This window comes from Hakea prostrata, chromosome 6 (assembly GCF_041222555.1).
Source record: "Hakea prostrata isolate BN-2017 chromosome 6, UWA_Hpros_2, whole genome shotgun sequence".
Lineage (NCBI taxonomy): Eukaryota > Viridiplantae > Streptophyta > Magnoliopsida > Proteales > Proteaceae > Hakea > Hakea prostrata.
The window spans coordinates 32,510,840-32,527,044 of NC_142605.1; positions in this window are offsets into that span (position 1 = coordinate 32,510,840).

Here is a 16,205-nt window from a genome sequence, read left to right on the forward strand (position 1 = left end):
CGAGAAATAAGGTTAATACTGTCATAACTTATGTCTTTCTTAGTGGCATACACTTATTTTTTCACATCATTTGTTACTTGTTGGATGGTCCGGTTATATTAATTCTTTTAAGCATATGTTGCAGAATCATGTTTGTCCAACTTTCGTGGATGATGATGAACCTATCCAAATGCATATTTGATCTGGGCACCATCTGGTATGTAGTTCTAGTAGATTTTAACTTCATTTCAGATATGCTTATACTTCTTCAGCCTCTAGTTAAAATTGAGAGTTACTTTCATGAACACATTTAAGAAATGTTGCTTTTGTTCATTGATGATGCATTTGCAAGGTAGGCCTGACCTCAATAGGGGCCTTTATAGTTATTAGGGGTTATTGTTGTCATTTAACATTTGGTCTTGTTTTAGTCTGTGTTGGAGTTCAAGTTCAGCGCACTTTTTGTTCCAGGGTATGAGCTAGGATCTTAGTCTTTATATTTCAATGCATGTAACCATCTAACTTCAGTGTTGGAATGGAACATCTTCAACTTTGTACTGATTTCAAGGAATCTTTTCTAGTAAGATTTTTTGAAAATTTTAAATTTTAATGAAACGGTTTTCTGTTCTGATTTCTAACCTATCAATCTATTCATTTGTTCACAATCTACTTTTCACATTGATTCCTTGAGAGTCCCATTAGTCTAATATTTGAAATCTATGAAGCTTGATCTTTTCTTTCAGTTCAGGTACCAGATTGGAATTATATTGCTATTATTTTAGATCTGTTACTAATTTGTTCGTCTGTTGATTTACGGGTTTGGATCCTTAGAAGTCTGATTTTGTCTCTTGCTCTGGAAAACCTGAAGGTCAGAATCATAGTGGCAACTCTGGATCTGATTGTCAGAGATAAGTCAAACTTTTAGTAGCTATTTTATCATATTACTGTATGGATTGCCTTAAATCTCTTTCAAGAATTTGACTTCATGTGACTGCTTCAATCTATCTATTGAATTCTTGAAACATTGACTGATTTGTTTATTGTTAGTTGGAGGTTCTATGTTGATACACATAACTATCAACTTCAAGCTGATTGCCTCAGGTAAGCATATAAAGTGGATGGTATTTCCCCCTTTTCTGAGAATGAAATGGTTGTTATAGATGATAATCACCTTGTTAGTTTCACCAGAATGTCCTAAAGCTTTTCTAATAGACTAGACAATTTAAAGTTTCTGTATTGGCTTAGTGTTGGAATATCTCTCTCTTAGCAGGGGCATATTGGTTATTCTCTGTTCAAGTGTTTACTTGTAGTTTGTGTTCAATTAGAGGTGCTTTTCAGTCCTTTCTAGTGTTGTATATTTAAACCCCTGTGTTGGGTTTAGGGTTTCATATGTTCAATGTTGCGTTTTCTTTCTCTTTGAGTTGCAATTCCTCATGGTTCTCTTGCTCTTTGGTTTGAGGCTTGGTGGTTGGTTTCCTCTGTGATTTGATGGTGTTCTAGCTTCCGGTGTTAGCTTTGTGCTGTGCTTGGATGTGATGCTGCTGTGCATATTCCAGGTGAAATCTTTCCTTTGGTATTCGGTTGTGACGCCATGTCTTCTTGCTTGATCTCCTGAAAGTTCCTTTTGTAGAGAGGTTGTCTATCTTATTTGAGAGTCTCCTTGTACCCAACTTTACATTGATTTAGTTGTGCATGTTATTTTGAGTCCTCTGGACTCATCCTTGGATGTGGGTCACTTGATTGAACCAAGTAAAATGGTTGTCTCTTGTCTCTCTTTTATGCTTGATTCTGTTGTGCATTTGAGGTTATTCCTAACACTTATCTAGGCCTCGAGTTAATGAAAGTTCAGACCTATCACACTTTGTGAAGTTTCTTTTACTGATTAGGACACCATAAGATTGGATATATGGATCACTGCTCACAATTGACTGTAAATTCTTTATTTTTTTATTTTCAAATAATTAAGTTTTGATGTTCAAAAATAATGTTCTTAAATTGCTCGTGTTATTGTATATTGTTCTGTGTTATTTGCTACCCAGCCCCCTCCAAATGAAAGAAGAAAAGATGGGTATATACTAGAAAGAATGGGTGTGAATTTTTTTGTTTCTTTAGTTCCCCTCCCCCTCATCTTGACCAAGTTGGTAGGTAAAATTATATAACCACTCTAAATGTAAAGTTTCTTGTTTTAGTGGTGCTTAAATAAGCATACAATCTTTGAACATTGATCAAATATTTTTATTGCATTGCATCTTGGCCTATATTTGGATCTACTTCTTTGGTCGGTTACTTTGCCTTCACAATGCAAGATGTCAGCCTTTTTAGTGTAAGAAGCATTATTCTTTGATATATGATGAACATTGTTTACATGGTATTGCACAAAGGAACACAACTTTCAATACCAAGCTGAAGATTGCACAATTTTGACACCTTGGTCGATACTTTTTATGTCATTTGTTTGTTGGACAGGAGGCCTAATTATTTGATTTATGATACATGGAGGTTATACAATGGTGTGCATAGAAACACATGCATGAAACACATGCATGTCAGAGGATTGAGGAGTGCATGATATGGAGACTAGTTGAGGTATTGAAGACATCAAACTTCTCTTTTTCAAATTGATTGGGAGTTGAATTATGTTTACATAGCGATATAGGGATGTTAAAGTTGGAGTTGAACCATTTACTGTCTTTCCCTTTCCATTGACCGGGAAAGATGGTGATGCTTTGAATAAGATTTCATGGGTGGGATGTACATCCCTTTCTTAGTGATATAGGGATGTACACTCTTCTGTTCATGATCTGTTATGAAATGATGCATGATTTCTGTGCTTGGGTTGCATTCTCTGATACACTGATACAGAGTGATGATCATTAAACTAGTTTTGAGCTGTTTTTCTTATCTTTTATTCTTTTTATTTTGATCAGGTTTGGTGCTCTTTGAATCAGTGTGTATATTGAAGTTGCTTCTTATTCCTCTTCGTGATGTCTTTTTATCCTAGAACATGGTTTTGAGTGGACATATGCTGCATGGTTTTGAGTGGATATATTGCTTTTTATACAAGGTGGTTCTTCTTACCCATCCTATGATTATGTTTTGTTGGTGCTCTTATTCATTAATATATTCCTTTTTCTGATATTCAACCTAATGTTTGGTTTGTGATTTTCAGTCTACATTCCGGTGAGTGTAAAAAATAAGATGATATTGGAAGGGCAAGACAAGTTATTGTTTTGAGATATAAGAGTAGGTTTACCACGGTTAGTAAAGTCTTTTTCAACTTTAAGGTTGGGTCTGGGATCATGGAACACATACAAGATGCCACGTAAGTTGTCATAGAAATTGAAGAATGGTGGTTTTCTTGAAATTCTGTGGGGTATATTTGGTTTGAATCATTGTTAAACTTGCCTGTTGTAGCATTTGCTAGTGTTGTAGCAGTTGCTAGTGTTGTAGCAGTTGCATTTTTATTTATTCTCACTTGTTTAGCGGGTATAAAATTGATGTTATGAAGTAACAACACACGTACAAGAACACTATTAATTAACAGAAACAACAATGGAAATGAAATAATAATACAGTACATGGTCATGCATCTTTATTCAAACGCCGGGTTGATTCTGACCAATCACCCTCCGATGGAAGCCCAAGACAGCAGAGTTAAACGCGCACTTGATCTTCAACCCAAAGTGGGTTTCAGCTTATTGTGTGCCCCATATTCACATATTCAGAAGGGATTGAGTCAAACGGGTGGGCCAGTTGTGTGGGTTACATGGTTAATGTATTATAGTGGTGGTTTTTGACTACCCCCTTGTCAATGTTCATGAATTCCCTTCATTTAGTCGAATTATTTTTCTTTGTGTTTTCCCCCTAGGTCTGCTGTTAAATTATTCAGTTAACGGTCTTTAGGGTGTTGAAGAGTAATTCTGATGGGTCTGAGACTGGCTGTGTGCGATAGTTAATGATCACTCTCTTACTATATCTTTCATTTGATTAGCAGGTAACCCATCCTTTGTGTGATAGAAGCTCATTATGTTGCGTTTGAATGTTGTTTCTGAATTGCAGATTCAATTGGACGTGTGGAGCTGTACAGAGTTTGTTGGAGCTTGTGAGAAAGATTCATGTGTGACTGCAAGATGTAAAGTCATGTCTTTGATTTCTTCAGTTTTAACAAGCTTAGGAAGGTCACCTCTTATTCAGTGTGGGATTGCAAGAATTTTCCATCGGACTGCCACTGCATCTGAGGTACTAAACAGTCTTTCCAGGACATGTTTCAAGGTTTAAAGTATCAATCGTCATGAATCATATCTTCGGTGATTTTAAGAGGAGTACCCTGTTGGTGATGCATATCCAACACTGCAGATACACATGAAAATAGTCAAGGTACAAAAAAAGAAAAAGAAATACGTGCATAGATAAGCAATATATAATCGTTATATAACCATGAAGAGCAATGGATGATGAAACTTGGAAAGGATGGTATTGTAGCACTCCTTGATTCATTTTTTAACCCAAGAGTGTGAAAGAAAAAAACCATGATTAAGTGCAAGATATTGGACTCTTGTTAACGAATTTTCCTTTTATATTAAGTTTCTAAATCAAAAGGGGTTTTTTATGGAGCATATATCGAACGTTTATTGTATTGTACGTATGGAGATGTATCAACCAGTGTTGGCAGATGCATCTTGATATGTAAACATGCATACTATAGGTATTAACACATCCACAAACCTTTTTATAGATTGAGTCCTTGGTGTCATTAAATATCAATTGTATTGTATTGGCTGATAGAATTTGATGGTGTATTTTGTAGAAGAAGAGGAAGATGATGACAAAGACAAAGAGGCATTTCCTATAATGCTGGCCTATACAAATTGCTGCTTATTTTCCTTATGTGTTATGTAGGCATCTAAATAGCTTACCTATTCAAGATGCTTCCTAGGTACCACTGCATACTTCATCTTAGAATAAATGAATGAAACTTTTCCTTTTACATGGTTTGTCTTCACTCAGAAATAATAAGCCTGCTTATGCTTATTTTGTCCTAAAAAGATCTGTTTTATTATCAAAACTAGGCAATTCAAATGCATTGAATTATTTTCTGGTCAATTGAGTACTATCAAACACTGCTTTGGATGTACACCAAATGTACTTTGCCAGTTCATCTTGTTTTTTTGTGTATAATATCCAATTTTATATCATTTCTCTCTTCCTCTCTCTTCTCTCTCACTTCATTCATTTCATGAAGTCCTGCACGTGTTTCCCAGACTTCTGACCCTTGCTTTTGTCTATGCTGCTGCTATGTAGCTCAATACTATCAGTTTGTCATCTTGTCCCTGTGCGCTGACATTTACTGTGCCAAAATGCTACAGTTTGTTTCAGTGATGCATGCTACTTCAGATGCTGGGAAACAATTTCAGCAACTCAATATTGAAGAAGAGGACTGCAGTGGGAGAGTGGAGCAGCAGGTTGTGTATTCAGCTGTGCTGAGATGATTTTGACAGTCTCATCATCCATTGTTAGTGGTCATGCAAAGCTGTAGCTGACCAAACCCAGAGGCGAGTGTAGAATTGTCTTTCTGCTTTAACTTTGTGACTTCTTAACTCGTTTTGTGTGTTTATTTTAGATACCCAACAATTGCACAGGTCTAAAGGAAAATTTGATTTATTAATTGATCTTTACCGGAAACAGCTTGGGATTCACAATTTGGAATTGATGTCTGTATCACAATCCACACATCTAATAGAGGTAATTTCTTTTCTTTTTGGATGAATTAATAGAGGTAATATCATGACATTGAAATGTTGAAAAGAAATATTATGGAGTCATGGATCAGTACCAGACTTTTTTTAATTTTACTGTCCTCCATAACCTTCTTTTAACCAATCAATTCTAGTCTGCTTGCATTAGTCAGTTGTCACGGATCAGTACCCAGACTTTTTTTAATTTTACTGTCCTCTATAACCTTCTTTTAACCAATCAATTCTAGTCTGCTTGCGTTTGCTTTAGTTCAGTACATACTTTTCCATTCTAAGTACTTCTATCTGACTGTTTTCATTGGATTTAAATTTATTTGCTTATTTTGTGAAAAGTAAATGGAATAACATTTAAATGATATTTTCATTAATTCTGGTTTTGTACAATTTCCAAGAACAATATATAGTATCAAACTTGGGTTAAACATGCATGTACTATTTCGAAACTTGGTTTGGGTTCACAATGTCAAAAATGGGCAGCACGAAAACCTTTTGAGACATGGAAATAAGTTTTGAGTTGGCCTAAAGAAAGTTCCTGGTTTTGACTGAGATATATGGTTGAAACCCGGCCTATCTAGGTCTCGGGGCTGGGGTGAAACTGAGGTTAGAACCTTACTAACACTTAATTACAATATAATAAGAAAAGATACAAACTAACTTAACTCTATGATTCAACTCACATCACAATAGGGACACTCCTCTCTGTTGTGAATGGTCCTTGATAATATCTATAAGAACCTGAGACTGTTTTCTTTTCTTCTCTTATCTTTTGTAAGGTCTTATTTGTAATTGGTACTTGGGGATTTTCTTAGTCTTATGGTAATCGAACTAATATGCTGGGGAGATCAGCCTTTCTTATTTCAGATTGAATTCAGGTTTTTGTTGATGTTCATTCTTTTTATGCCTGGTTTTCAAGAAACAATTTTAGTAGGTGAGGACTCCTACTAAGGTAGAATTCTTGGGCTATTTTTTAGTTATTATTTCTTTTCCTAATGTTTTCATCAAAGTTAGAAGGTGATTTGTTCAACAGAAGTTTTTCCTTTTCGCTTGTTAATTATATACACTCTACCTTTTTTGTTTTTAATTTATTTAGGATAATATTATCTTTTTGTAGCTAAAATTACAACTAGTTGATGGCATTGTTGTTTCAATCGGTAGGCCGTTCATGTAAGTTTGCAAGGCTCATGATTTCAGTGAGTACTGCTTATGTAGTAAACTTGAAATTTTTGGATAATTTATTCATCATTTTGGTGTTTAGTTGGAGGTTAAATTGATTCAGCTTTGGCTGCAGTTGCCTTTGAATGTAAAGGTTTCATTAAATGGACTGAGGTCAGTGGTACCAAAATGACGGTTCATTATCACCCTCCTGAAGTTTTGACTTTAGGTCAGTAATCACTCGCCAAAGAGTGGTGTTGGTATGGCATCTATGGGCTGCATGGGAGATTTTCTTAGTGGACTTCTCTAAAATATTATCCTGAATTCGAGCTGTTGTACAAGCCTTAGCTGCTTTGGATTGTCTGCATTCAGTTGACAGCCTTTCTAGAAATTAGGTTAATTCTGTCATAACTTATCTCTTTCTTAGTGGCATACACTTATTTTTTCACGTCATTTGTTACTTGTTGGATGGTCCGGTTATAATTTAATTCTTTTAAGTATATGTGCAGAATCATGTTTGTCCAACCTTCGTGGACGATGATGAACCTGTCTAAATGCATATTCGATCTGGCACCATCCGGTATGTATTTCTAGTAGATTTTAACTTCATTTCAGATATGCTTATACTTCTTTCTTCTTCAGCCTCTAGTTAAAATTGAAGGTTTACTTTCATGAACACATTTAAGAAACATTGCTTCTGTTCATTGATGATGCATTTGCAAGGTAGGACTGACCTCAATAGAAGCCTTTATAGTTATTAGGGGTTATTGTTGCCATTTAACATTTGGTCTTGTTTTAGTCTGTGCTGGAGTTCAAGTTCAGCGCACTTTCCGTTTTAGGGTATGAGCTAGGATCTTAGTCTTTATATTTCGATGCATGTAACCATCTAACTTCAGTGTTGGAAATGAATAAAAGGTTTTTCTGTTTTGGGCGCACAAGTATTGCCATTTCTTCAACTTTTGTTTCCTTAATTGGTCCCCAATCCCCATTCTCTATTGACCTAGTTGAACTTGGCCGGTTCATGCAAGGTCCTCGTGTACTGGCTGGCCAATAGTTGATCCCTGTGAATCTAGGTATACACAAATGTCCTTCACTGGTAGGAGTGATGTTTTAAGCATTTGAGGAACCACTCAAGACGATCCTTCGACCAGTCTGTCTCCCTATTTTGAGTTTTATTTCTGGAGTTACATTAAAAATCTCCAGTTTTTTCAGGCTATAGTCACAGAACTAAGTTTTCCAGATTTTCTCAATTTTATCTCTAGGTTTGATTTATAATCTGGGAATTTGATTAGACCTAAGAGCTCAAGAACTCAACTCCAATTTGAGTTCCTAATTTTGATTGATTACATTCAATTAGTTAACTCATTACTATCTTCTAATGGGTATATCCCGCTACTTGTTTGTGATTGACAATAGGTTGACCTTGAGAAAATGTTGGCTTCTCTGTTGACTTTTAAGATGATTTATTGGTTTGTTTTTACTGGGGTACGTTTTCCAGGAGGTGTTTAGCCCAAGCTCAACCTACCTACTGCCCGCCACATCTCCTTATTTATGGTTCTTGTTCTTCTTTGATTCTGTGCGGCTTTAGAATATCATGCTTATGTGCGTTCCTTCAATTTCTTTTCTTCTAATATTGTACTTCTGATTGAGTGTTTTATTCTGAAACTGCAACTTTAAGTTCTGTTTATAATCTTCAGGATTTGTTTTCAAATCACTATTTGGAATTGTGAATAGACACACAGAACAAAGGAAGAAGAAAAAAAATTAAACAGAGCAAAGATCACATGCAGATTTAATGTAGTTTATACACAATTAAAATATGCTTTCTCCCAAGTGATGCTGAAGTTGGGAAGAGAGAGACATTGGAGATCTTTCAAAAAGACCAATAGTCATGGAAGAACATTTACCTGGATAAGTCTCAACTCAAAAACCCCCAAGCCAATGAAGTTTGTTATACTCCTACAAGATAGGTCAATATGTATTGTATGCCTTTGTTTTGCCTCTGCACCTACAAAATAGGCTTGATAGTTGCAAGCCCACTCTACCATCACAGTCCTTGGGAAAAGTCCCATTTCGGTTGTGACAAAAATGTCATAATTGGTCAATCTCCGAAACACGTACAAGAATTCGACGCATAAATACCAGAAAATCTTCAACTTTGCACCAATTTCAAGGAATCTTTTCTAGTAAAATTTTTTGAAAATTTTAGATTTTACTAAAGTGGTTTTCTATTCTGATTTCTAACCTATCAATCTATTCATTTGTTCACAATCTACTTTTCACATTGATTCCTTGAGAGTCCCATTAAGTCTAATATTTGAAATCTATGAAGCTTGATCTTTTCCTTCAGTTTCAGTACCAGATTGGTATTATATTGCTATTATTTTAGATCTGTTACTAATCTGTTCGTCTGTTGATTGTTGGTTTGGATATTTAGAAGTCTGATTTTGTCTACTGCTCTGGAAAACCTGAAGGCCAGAATCATAGTGGCAACTCTAGATCTGACTACAGAGATAAGTCAAACTCTTAGTAGCTATTTTATCATATTACTGTATGGATTGTCTTAAATCTCTTTCAAGAATTTGACTCCATGTGACTGCTTCAATCTATCTATTGAATTCTTGAAACATTGGCTGATTTGTTTATTGTTAGTTGGAGGTTCTATGTAGATACAGATAACTATCAACTTCATGCTGACTGTCCCAAGTAAGCATATAAAATGGATGGTATTTCCCCTTTTGCTGATAATGAAATGGTTGTTATAGATGATAATCACCTTGTTAGTTTCACCAGAATGTCCAAGAGCTTTGCTAATAGACTAGACAAATAAAAGTTACTGTATTGGCTTAGTGTTGGAATATCTCTCTTTTAGCAGGGGCATATTGGTCATTCTCTGTTCAAGTGTTTACTTGTAGTTTGTGTTCATTTAGAGGGGCTTTTCAGTACTTTCCAGTGTTGTATAAACCCCTGTTTTAGGTTTAGGGTTTCATATGTTCACCATTGGGTTTTCTTTCTCTTTGAGTTGCAATTCCTCTTTAGTTCTCTTACTCTCTTGTTTGAGGCTTTGTGGTTAGTTTCCTTTGTGATTCAATGGTGTTCTAGCTTTCGGTGTTAGTTTCATGTTGTGCGTGGACGTGCTGCTGCTATGCATGTTCCAGGTGAGATCGTTCCTTTGGTATTCGGTTGTGACGCCATGTCTTCTTGGTTGATCTCCTGAAAGTTCCTTTTGTAGAGATGTTGTCTATGTTATTTGAGAGTCTCCTTGTACCTGACTTTACATTGATTTAGTAGTGCATGTTATCTTAGTCCTCTGGACTCATCCTTGGATGTGTGTCACTTGACTGAACCAAGTAAAATCGTTGTCTCTTGTCTCTCTTTGATGCTTGATTCTGCTGGGCATTTGAGGTTATTCCTAACACTTATCTAGGCCTCGAGTTAATAAAAGTTCAGACCTATCACACTTTGTGAAGTTTCTTTTACTGATTAGGACACCTTAAGATTGGATATATGGATCACTGCTCACAATTTACTGTAAATTCTTTATTTTTTTAATTTTCAAATAATTAAGTTTTGACTTTTGATGTTCAAAAATAATGTTCTTAAATTGCTCATGTTATTGTATATTATTCTATGTAATTTACTACCCAGCCCCCCCAAATGAAAGAAGAAAAGATGGGTATATACTAGTAGGAATGGGTGTGAATCTTTTTGTTTCTTTAGTTCCCCTCCCCCCATCTTGACCCAGTTGGTAGGTAAAATTATATAACCACTCTAAATGTAAAGGTTCTCGTTTTAGTGGTGCTTAAATAAGCATACAATCTTTGAACATTGATCAAATATTTTATTGCATTGCATCTTGGTCTATATTTGGATCTACTTGTTTGGTGCTTTGGTCGGTTACTTTACCTTCACAATGCAAGATGTCAGCCTTTTTAGCGTAAGAAGCATTATTCTTTGATATATGATGAACATCGTTTACATGGTATTGCACAAAGGAACACAACTTTCAATACCAAGCTGAAGATTGCACAATTTTGACACCTTGGTCGGTACTTTTTATGTCATTTGTTTGTTGGATAGGAGGCCTGATTATTTGATTTATGATACATGGAGGTTATACAATGATGTGCATAGAAACACATGCATGTCAGAGGATTGAGAAGTGCATGGTATAGAGACTAGTTGAGGTATTGAAGACATCAAACTTCTCTTCGTTCCTCATTTTTTAAATTGATTTTGGAGTTGATTTACGTTTACTTAGCGATATAGGGTTGTTAAAGTTGGTGTTGAACCATTTATTGTCTTTCCCTTTCCATTGACCGGGAAAGATGGTGATGCTTTGATTAAGATTTCATGGGTGGGGTGTACATCCCTTTCTTAGCGATATAGGGATGTACACTCTTCTGTTCATGATCTGTTATGAAATGATGCATGATTTCTGTGCTTGGGTTTCATTCTCTGATGCACTGATACAAAGTGATGATCATTAAACTAGTTTTGAGCTGTTTTTCTTATCTTTTATTCTTTTTATTTTGATCAGGTTTGGTGCTCTTTGAATCAGTGTGTATATTGAAGTTGCTTCTTATTCCTCTTCGTGATGGCTTTTTATCCTAGAACATGGTTTTGAGTGGACATATGCTGCATGGTTTTGAGTGGATATATTGCTTTTTATACAAGGTGGTTCTTCTTACCCATCCTATGATTATGTTTTGTTGGTGCTCTTATTCATTAATATATTCCTTTTTCTGATTTTAGACCAAATGTTTGGTTTGTGATTTTCAGTCTACACTCCGGTGAGTATAAAAATTAGATGATATTGGAAGGGTAAGACAAGTTATTGTTGTGGCATATAAGAGTAGGTTTACCACGGTTAGTAAAGTCTTTTTCAGCTTTAAGGTTGGGTCTGAGATCAAGGAACACATACAAGATGCCTTGTAAGTTGTCATAGAAATTGAAGAATGGTGGTTTCCTTGAAATTCTGTGGGGGTGTATTTGGTTTGAATCATTGTTGCAGCATTTGCTTATGTTGTAGCAGTTATTTATTCTCACTTGTTTAGTGGGTATAAAATTGATGTTATGAAGTTGACACAATTATCTCTTGTTGCAGACAAGATAAATTTAAAATTCATTTATTTATTCTCAGTTGTTTAGTGGGTAAAACTCTATCTCTCTCTCTGATTTTTCCCCCTTTCTAATTCTAGTCAACTATGTTTTCAGATAATTTAATTAATATAACTTGATGCTGCCTTTTTTGTCAATTCCTGCTAAGGTTTGGATGTGTTCAAAATAGATTTTTTTAATTAGAAGTCTTAGTTATAGGATATTACTCGTTCTTTGGTTTTATGCTTTCACAATATATAATCATTGATTCTTTTGAATGCAAGAGTTATAATTTTAAATATAATTTGACGGTGCCTTAATCTGTGCGTTTTCATCAGGGACTCAATTTGTTCAGAGGTGTTTTCCAGTTGAAGGTGTGGTATGAGGATTTCTCCCAATCTCTCTCTCTCTCTCTCTCTCTCTCTCTCTCTGTTCTCTAAGAAGACTATATTCAGATTCCGTTGAATTTTAAGTGTTATATTTTTTAATGCGATCTATTGTTCCTTATATATATGTTGTCACTTGTCACTAAGGTTTCTATTTGTTCATGTCGGTTCATGGTTAAATAACTTGGTCGAAGGATATCGGTCTCTTTCTAGTTTTGTGCTCTCTTTGTGGGCTCTATTTTAGATTCCTTTAAATTTCATGAGTGTTATATTTTCTGAATATAATTTGATGGTACCCTTATTTGTCTGCTGTCATCTGGGTTTTAATTTGTTAAAGATGGGTTTCCTGTTAAAGATTTTAGTCAAAGGAACACTCTCTCTTTGATTATATGCTCTCTTGGTAGACTATATTTTATGTCTCAGTCGAATTTTATTGGTTTAATTTTCTGACATGAACTTATCAGTTGTCAGCAACATTATGTTTTGTGCAAGAAAATATTCTTCGTTGGATATGAGACATTTTGAGACCTAATTTTTCATATATGAATCATGATGTGCACATTGTGATGAGTGTAGAGATCCTCTTATGACACCTGACACCTGATTGACGGTTATGTATAGTTGATGATGTTGGTTTTTTTTTGGTGGGGGGGGGGGGGGGGAGGAGGGATGGGGAACTCTTTTGAAATATTTTAATATGTTGAAGGGTTTGGATTCTTTGCGATGTTAGATATTAAATTTTAAAACTATTGAATTTGTTTCCTCTTCAGTTGGTTATTGGATCCCTAGAATACTTATTGTTTGGTTTAACTACAAATTTGAGTTCACTGGTGGCTGTCGTGCTTTAGACACTCTTCTAGATTTTGAAAATAGAGATTGTTCCCTTTTAACTTTTTGCTTGGTGTATTCTATTTTGAATCTTCTGATTATTGTTATGCAAGTTGATTCTATATCCTGTTCAGACATAGAATGAGGGATTTCTACTATGGACATTAATAGCATCTTTTTTAGCTAGTGTCACACAGAAGGGAAGTAACCATTCTCCTGCTATCCCTTTTTCTACAAATTTGAGTTCATGATTGGATACTTGGCTGTTGTGCTTTAGACACTCTTCTAGATTTTGGAAAAAAGAGAATGTTCCCTTTTAGCTTTTTGCTCAGTGTATTCTGTTTTGAATCTGTTGATTATCATTATGTAGGTTGATTCTATATTCTGTTCAAACCTAGAATGAGAGATTTCTACTATGGACATTAATAGCATCTTTTTTTTCTGGGGTCACACAAAAGGGAAGGAAATATTCTCCTACTATTCAGTTTTCCTTTCCTTTGGCCCTTCTTTAATTTTTTTAAGAAATTGTTTTGTTGACTAATGTTTGTTGGTCATGATATATTCTGATTTTCTTTTACTTATCATCCATTTTTATTTAGCAATTAAGTTTTCTTTGTTTATTTCTTTTTTAACTTCTACTTACATTGTGTCTACAATTAGTTGGTTTTTGCACGTCCCTAAAAAATTAAGTGTGCATGTACCCAAAAATCTACCATGCATTTATCTAATCTCTCATTAGTTCTACTCCTTGCTTTCCTAGTTCTTTGGTGTCTTTTTCAGATAAAGCAGTTTTGAGAGTGTGTGCCTATTTATTATACTTATCTGATCTCTCATTTAATCTACATGCTTTCCTATGTCTTATGATGTCTTGTTTCTTACCTGATCTTTTCAACAACCAAACACCCATCTTTCACATCATTCCAAACTCAAAACCAGATAACGGTTCACCAAGGGGTGAGATATGGTTGGAGGAGGCATTTCTAGCCGCAGACCAAAGATAAAGAGGTCAGGTTATAGTGAGAGTAGATGGGGGTGGTCATGAGGTTTCATACTTGTGAGGGAGTTAAATTATCAGAAGAGGATTGGACTTGGGGAGAGTGAAAAGATTGCCAGAGATGGGAGCAGTTGATGACAAGTGTGATTTCTACATTTTGCAGGAAGGTTCACAAATGTTTACTTGTGCCAAAATGCGACGGTTTGTTTCAGTCATGCATGCTACTTTAGATGCTTTGGAAAACAACTTCGAAACTCTACATTGAAGAAGAGGACTGCGGAGGTGGGGGGGGGGGGGGGTGGTTTGTATTCAGATTTGCTGAGAAGGTTTATTTTGACAGTCTAATCATCCAATGTTATTGGTCAAACTTCTTGTTTTTCTTAACAAAAATGTAGCTGACCAAGGGGATTTGAAGAACTTATATGATGTTTCTAATGGACAAAACCCATAAGTGAGTGCAGAATTGTCTGATAGTTTCTGTCCTTGATCTGCTTTCTGCTTTAATGTTGTGACTTCTTAACTTGTTTATCTGCTTATTTGAGATACCCAACAATTACACAGGTTGCTAGAGATCAGGCGGCAGTTAAAATAGCAAAGGAACAATGGATTTATTAGTTGGTCTTTACCAAGGAAACAGCTTGAGATGCACAATTTGGAATTCAGAGTGTATCACGATCCACACATCTAATAGAGGTAATTTGGTTTCCTTTTTGGATGAATTAATAGAAGTAATATCATTAACATTGAAGTGGTGAAAACTGAAAAGAAATATTTATGTAGTCAGTTGTCATTGATCAGTACATAGACTTTATTTTAACCACTCAATTCTACTCTGCTTGCCTTGGCTTTATTTTAGTACATACTTTGTTGTTCTGTATATTTCAATCTAATTGTTTTTATTGGATTTAAATGTATTTTCTTATTCATGAATAATATCTTTAGTAAATGGAATAACATTTAATTGATATTTTCATATGTAAGATATGTCAATTCTGGTTTGGTACCATTTCCAAGAATAATATAGGGCAAATTACATAAAGACCCCTGGATTTCAAATCAATTCCATCTACTAACCCAAGAAAAAAATCAATTACAAATGCCCCCTACTACTAAGTGTTGGGGTTAAATGATGATGTCATCGGTTAACTAATACATTAAATACCCATTTTACCCTTCTTTCTTCTAAAAATTGAAAAAGTTCATAAATAGCAAATAGGAACATTTTTTTTTTATTTTTATGGAAAGGTATTTTATTATTGAAAATCAAGTTACAGTTTTCTCAGTTTACTATGTTCTAGGGGTTCTTATACCACTTCCTTTAGTTTAGTGTAATACATCATCATTTAACCCCAACACTTAACAACAAGGGGCATTTGTAATTGATTTTCTTCCACGGGTAGTAGATGCAATTGATTCGAAATCCAGGGGGTCCATATGTCATTTTCCCTTTAAAGGGCACTAGAAGAAAGAAGGATAAAATGGGCATTTAATATATTTGTTAACCGATGACATCATCATTTAACCACAACACTTAACAGTTGGGGGCATTTGTAATTGATTTTTCCCAGGGTAGTGGATGTAATTGATTTCAAAATCCAGGGGGTTTATATGTAATTTTCCCGATAATATATAGTATAAAACTCGTGTAAAATATGCAAGTACTATTTTGAGTGTTTGTTTGTGAAACCAATGCATGGTTTGGGTTCAAAAGCCAAAAATGGGCCTCACGGAAAACTTTTGATTGTGATATGGTTGAAAATTGGCCTATGTCAGTCTCAGGGCTGGGGTGAACCTGAGATTATAACCTTACACATAATTACAAGATAATAAGGAAAGATACAAACCTGAATAAATCTACGACTCAACTCACTTCATAATGGGGACACTCCACTCTGTTGTGAATGGTCCTAGATAATATCTATATAATCCTGAAACTGTTTTCTTTTTGAAGGTCTTATTTTGAAATGGTACTTGGGGATTTTCTTGGAAGTAGGGTAATTGGACCAATATGCTAGG